The sequence below is a fragment of the Alosa sapidissima genome, chromosome 17 (assembly GCF_018492685.1).
Source record: "Alosa sapidissima isolate fAloSap1 chromosome 17, fAloSap1.pri, whole genome shotgun sequence".
Taxonomy (NCBI): domain Eukaryota; kingdom Metazoa; phylum Chordata; class Actinopteri; order Clupeiformes; family Clupeidae; genus Alosa; species Alosa sapidissima.
Genome location: NC_055973.1, coordinates 28,861,774 through 28,867,773, shown reverse-complemented (window position 1 = coordinate 28,867,773; position 6,000 = coordinate 28,861,774).

The following is a 6,000-nucleotide window of genomic DNA, read 5'->3' as shown; positions in this document are numbered from 1 at the left end:
TTTCTACCGTCAGCTGCGCTCTCAATCTTGCTCTGATAGAATGTTTTTTTTGCAAGTGTAACAGTGAATGAAAAAGAGGATAGCAAAGACTGGTAGTTACTAAGACCATTTCCATCTCTGGATTTACGTCATAAACGTCAATAGCTGCTCGCTATTTTTTTCCTGTGACAGAGACGACATTGGTTAGCTTTATCGCAAACTGCTTTTCTCTTATAGAACGTTTACAATGTCAAAACATCATGTTAAATAGAGATGATTATCTCCTTTGCAGCAGTTGAACTTGAACATTATGCTACTAGCCTACTGTGCGGCCCGCCGGCCAATTTTCAAAACCCAATGTGGCCCTTGAGCCAAAATGTTTGCCCACCCCTGCATTAGGCAAACTAAGCTACATGTGTGCTGATAGTTACTTTCTCACATTTTGTTTTAGCAAGAATGAATGATGGAAGTAATGCATCACATTAATTATTTTATTCAAAATGGTTATGCTTAAATCCTATTCACTATTTTGGGTATTGTTTGGAGCCAAGATGCCCACTGAAAAGAGGCGGATTCAGGAGAGGGAGAGACAACTCAGGGAGGCAGCAAAGGGCAGCACATCACTGCAGGGTTGGCTGCGAAAAAGCCAACCAGCAGGTGAGACAGAAACTTTCTGTGATAAAGATGACATGACACTGTGTAAGCGAATTGATTAAATAATCAGACTCATATTTTAGCCTACTAATGGCAATGTTTCATAATTACATTACATTTAAGATGAGGAGCAGTCACAAGCCTCCAGAACATGTGAGATAAATGTGGACCAGGAGGAGGCACATAGGGCAGGTAGGCCCAAGTGATGATCACCAAATATGAGATGAGAGGACCATGCTAGAAAGTACAGGGTTAAAGAGCTGCATGCTAAATAATTGTAATCTAAAAAAACATAGGCTATCATTTCAAAGATCTTGCCTGAGCAGAACATAAATACCACTAGTGGGCATTAAAATAATAATGATAATGGCAATAACAATAATATGTAATTGGTCAGATGATGAGCCCACATTTGGAGAAACCTATCAGTGACTTGATAGGATATTGATTGATAGGTGATTGAGTGCTGTATTTCAGTGTTTTACTTCTATATATATAGAAGTGTATATATATTTTAATAAAGGCTCTGTTATTCTCAGTCCTTCATATAGCCCGTGAGTTTTTTTTGGGGGGGTGCCCTTTTTTCAGGTCAGAGCAACCGCCCCTCAAAATTCCTGTGCACGTCCCTGGACCTGTCTATTAAGTAAGTGTCAGCTTGACTGAGCCTTAGTTGCAGCAAACAAACATTTCAGATTAAGGAATGGGCCACTGTTTTTTGGAAAAACTGAGAAACATCAACAAGACAACTCACTCGACTCTGCATCAAACCCTTCAGTGGCCATGTCGAGTTGCAGGCGGTAAGTTCATGTGATTGGCCTGGTGAGAAAAAACAAGCGGAACGCACAATTCCCTCTGCTGTGAACGCGTCCAAGCGTGACGGCCCTTCAGTGCCCATGGACAAACCAGCAAACGAGGCCAAAAGAGCGAAAACCAAAACGATAGCGACAACGAAACGAAAAATAGGCTGCAACAAAGAGTAATTGTAACTTCTGTAGTAGTGTTGGTGTGTCAAAGGTTAGACCCTGACATTTTCTCTTATGTGTGTGTGTGTGTGTGTGTGTGTGTGTGTGTGTGAGAGAGAGTGCGTGTGTGTTCGTGTGTGTGTCTCTGGCTGTGTATAGTTGTGTGGTACTTCTTTGGGTGTGCCTTGATAGAAGCCTGTTCTTTCCAACATGTTCTTTATTTCATTTTCACATTTTGAGGTGAACAGCTCTTGGATACACACATCACATGGCTGACTGCTAATTATGAATGCCTATTGGATAGTATTATGAATGCCTATTGGATAGTTAAATATGCTCGCGTCTCTCCCTTCGTCCCCAGAGCCTGTCGTATTGTCCTGACATATTCCATATTACATTTCCACATCACTGCCAGGTACAGTGAGGACATCTTCCAGGAGGACCCTGATTCGATTCCAAAAGCACATCTGCTTTCCATGTGTGACACCTAATACGATAGTTTGCACACTCATCTGGTCATTATCAAAGACAATCTCATCTCGCAGGTCTTTCCGTCCCACAGATTTTCACAGGATCTCGTAACGTCCTACTTCACTTCTTCGCGTCTGCCGTCTATTATGTGCCTAATTCCACAATCAAAGCCGACATAATTTCCTAAAAAGATTGTGAGTCTGCGAGAGATCGTGCTTATCTTCCATCGGAGGCAGGGCTGAATCCACTCCCATATTGTTTCTGGGCTTTGATCCAGGACCCCAAGCCAAGTTAACCTGGGCAGTCTCTGCGCCTTTGGAGTGAGATGAAACTGGCCTTCAGGTGTTCCATGAATGGGGGCAGGCCCTGTGCTGGGGCAGCGTCTTTTCTCATGGAAATGGTCAATGTAACCAGCCACAAGGGCAAGGGCTTCACTGGGGGCTCTGTCTGTCTGTCTGCTGGAGGAGGCCAGGCTTTTAGACCACACGTGAGGGGGCAATGTGTGTGCTTGAAGCGGATTTTTTGTTGTTTTGTTGTCCCTCCCCAGTGTTATTGGGGGCTCAGCCATGGTTCTGTATGTAAACCAGAGGTCCTGGGATATGCGCCCCCGGGGACCCTGGGGAGTCAGGTTCACACTTATGTCTGCCGGGGCCAAGGCTGTGGGGCTCCTGAGAGGCCCTATTGTTTAAGGCCCCACAGAGCCTCAGCTCTCCCATGCTCAGCAGGATCACGGCTGGACAAGTGATACAGCAGTCAAGCTCCGACACTCTGTTTCAAACAGGCCCGGGTTGACAGGCCCAATGAGTGTTGCCCTTGTGTCCAGTGGATACCGAGACCACGGGAGGAAGTATGGATAGCATGTCATTACCAGAATTATGGCTAGAGCACAGAATTATGGCTAGAGCAAATTAGGTTAGTGGGTGTTCCGCACCATCTAGAGCCAACAAATAAAAACAGAGACAAAGAGGCGAGAGAGAGAGAGAGAGAGAGAGAGAAGAAAAGCAATGGAGGATAGTCATATAGAGAAAACAGAGACAAAGGAAGTGTGTGTCTGTCTGTCTTTCCGTCTTTCTGTGTGTGTGTGTGTGTGTGTGTGTGTGTGTGTGTGTGTGTGTGTGTGTGTGTGTGTGAATGGGCAAATGAGCTGAATGCTTGTAAGCAGAGCCTGTAACCCAATCATGAAGAATAGAGAAAGACACAACAGCTCCATATTCAGTGGCCAAATTATTTGCACAGCAGCATATTGAAGCTATCCCCAGTTGGACTCGTGGAGATGACCCGCGCTGCGTCCACCGGGCCAAAGGGGAGTTTCATCTCAGAGCGGCACAAAGCAACACAACTCAACAAAGCACTAAGAGTGAAAGAGTCAGGGTAAGCCTGCTGGGCTTTTTTGCTGATTTATTTTCTACAAAGGCCCATTCTTATGGGTGAATAAAAAAGAACTGTCACTAAGGGTGAGTCAGGGACAGCTCTTACTTACAGATAGGAAATACCAGAGAGAGTGTAAGAATCAATGAATCATCATTCAAATCTTGCATGTTTTGTCATTTATGTTGCTCTAAAATATAGAACATATTGGGGAAATCTTCAGCAGGTCAGAGCCAGATCTTCCTAAAATATATTTTGCAGTTAAAGCAACAATGTACAACAATTAACCACTTTTTTGTGGTGTGTTGGTGTAAAGGACAGCAAGTTAGTAGTTCTGTGGTTTAAGAGAAACCACTGTGCAAACCTCTTAAAAACATCTCTCAGCATATTATTGTCAACTGTATTTCGCAAGAGTATTCTAGCAAGCTTTTTCAGTGCTGTTAATGTCTTCAAGAGTCTTGTATGCCTTGTAGGAAGTCAGCTTACTATTTTGACCTCTGCTGCTATCTGGCATTAATAAGTGAATGGAAGTCAGCAGTGATCCTGTTCTTCATTATGCTAGTTACGGCTCGGGACCACAAAGCTGTCATGGCCTGGCCTGCTCTAGTCCCACATGCTGCCACAAATGACCACTAGCTATGTGTCCAGTGTAATCGTTCAGGTTTGGCCTTCCCCTAGTCTACTTTCATTCTGACTCACATGTATCTACCACTAGCCTGTGGTCAAGGTTGTGTGCTTATGGCTCTCAACCGCTCGGCCTGATGGCGAAGACTCCATGGAGTGAGAGTTTATCTGTGTGCTCACTTCACCTCAGTGTCGTTTCATGTGTAAGGTGTATGCAGTGTTCAGCATTAATCACTCTATGACATTAATAATGCATATTAGCTCTCCACTAGTTCCTGATGTTGTTTAGAAGTGGGAGACAAAAGTAGCCTAACGATGATAGGATAGAATGATAAGATCACCATGTAGGGCCTTGCTTTTGATATTTCTATTAATATTAATATTTATAAACATGCACCATACAGCACCATGTAGGCAGGACATGAAAGTAAAGTGCGGGTTGATCACAGTTGTATTTCTGTTAGCACTGGTCCACCTCACTCTCATCATGTCAAGTCTCACCACAGAGTCCTGAAATTAAGTGACCTTGTTCAGTAGTAAGTTCATACACACAGGCAATCCCATGATTAAGGATTAATGTCAACATTAGATTGCAGTGCATTGTTGACGCATATCATAAAATGATGTATCATTACATATTCCCATAACTTTAGGTAGTGCATTGTGTGACAGTACTTTACTTTTGCTTTTAGACAGCTTCAGTCCATGTTCTGCATTGTTGTTAAATTATCAAGTCAACTCAAATCTACTTCAAGAAAGCAGAAGAAAAATAGTTTACAGATTCTGCCAGAAACTATAGGGTCAGAGGGCTTTCTTTCTCTCTCTCTCTCTCTCTCTCTCTCTCTCTCTCTCTCTCTCTCTCTGATCTTCTCTCATTCCCTGACTCCATCGTTCCCCCTCTACCCTCCACTGGCTGTGCCTCCACAAGTCCTCATTCAGATAATGGCATGTCGTCCCCGTTGCCATGGCAACAGCTAAAAGCATCAGCTCACAACAACCAATTTAGGCCTGACTAAGAATATGCAACAGGCTTGCTATGTCTGTGAAAACCTTTGTTGATGACTGTGTGTTTCTCTGCTAGTGTGTGTGTGTGTGTGTGTGTGTGTCTGTCTGTCTGTCTCTCTGTGTGTCTGTCTGTCTGTCTCTGTGTGTGTGTGTGTGTGTGTGTGTGTGTGTGTGTGTGTGTGTGTGTGTGTCTCTCTCTCTCTCTGTGTGTGTGTGTGTGTGTGTGTGTGTGTGTGTGTGTGTGTGTGTGTGTATTCTAAATCAATGCCTCACACTTTGACTTCTGGAAAGTGTGGCTTCACATATTTCTTCTGCCTGTGTATCTCTCTATGAGGAAGAAAATAAATGTTTTTGGAAAGAAAATAGCTCCTATCTTCCCCCAGAAGGTAATTGAACAGTTAGTTGGGGAAATGTTCTCTCCCGTCACATACCATTTTGTCATTTAAAGTTGTCCTGTGGAAAAGAAGAAGAGGAACACACAGCCTTTGAGCTGATAAAATGAGCTTCTCCTCAGAGAGACATCAAAGCACTCCGAGAGAGACATTCTGCGCACCCCCGGCTCCTGCAGTTCACTCCCTGGGCTGTTGCACAGCAGCCATGACCCAAGCGACTGCTCACTCATCTCACTGGCTCTGTAATCAAAATGTCACCCAATGTACTTTTCAATGTACACTTTCCCCCACAAAATGCTCTCAGTTAGCCTCCAGGCCTGCAGTTGCATGATATATGGGCCACTTATGTCAAGAGCTTTTGCCATCAAACATGGTCTCTGTTAGCAGACCAGAGCTGGTCTAAAATACCACGTCTGACTGTGTGTTTATCGACATTATATATTGATTAGGAGGATTATAATGGCTTCAAATGAGTACTGAAAATCTCCTACCACAGCCCCCTTCTTCAATATTTACTCTTCCCTCTCTTCTCACTCCAACAGCCA